The sequence below is a fragment of the Choloepus didactylus genome, chromosome 4 (genome assembly GCF_015220235.1).
Source record: "Choloepus didactylus isolate mChoDid1 chromosome 4, mChoDid1.pri, whole genome shotgun sequence".
Classification (NCBI taxonomy): Eukaryota; Metazoa; Chordata; class Mammalia; order Pilosa; family Megalonychidae; genus Choloepus; species Choloepus didactylus.
In genome coordinates this window covers 175,096,721-175,097,313 of record NC_051310.1, presented here as the reverse complement: position 1 = coordinate 175,097,313, position 593 = coordinate 175,096,721, and positions in this window count along the sequence as shown.

Sequence of the window (593 nt, the reverse complement as noted above, 5' to 3'; positions counted from 1 at the left end):
GCCAGGTTTGAAGAGCCTCTTCGCCGCCCTGGACCAGCGTTTTTCCTCTCCCCATACATCCTGTACCGTTAGACTGCTCTCTCGTTCTTAGAGGCTCACTCAGAAATTCTTAACTCTGGGAGGGTGGAACAACGAGAAAGACCGTGCGTGGTGGCACTTGGCTCAGAGCCCTCAATTCAGCAACTGAGAACTTTTAAAGTGAAACGTCTTGACCCCTCACACTAACACCGACTCCCACCACCTCCACCGTCTGAGGATCCAACTTAACCTACTTAGGCAGCCAAAAAGACGCACCGGCCACCGAAGACCGGAAGAAGCGCCCAGCGCGGGAACTGCCCCAGCGCGGCCAGCCGGCGTGCGTCAGGAGTCACGTGCCACCTCTCCCTTCCCTACCGGCAACCAGCCGCTCCCCTCTTCCGGAAGTCGCGACCGTCGGTGCCGGACTCCTCCCACCGCCAGTGACGTCAAACTCAGCTTCTACCACTCCTCTGCTTCCGCCTCCAGGCGCGGGGAGGGGTGCGTTTTCCTTACCGTAAGCCCTATCACTTCCATGACCCTAAGCGGTACAGGGGAGGACTTTGGAGGTAACGTAG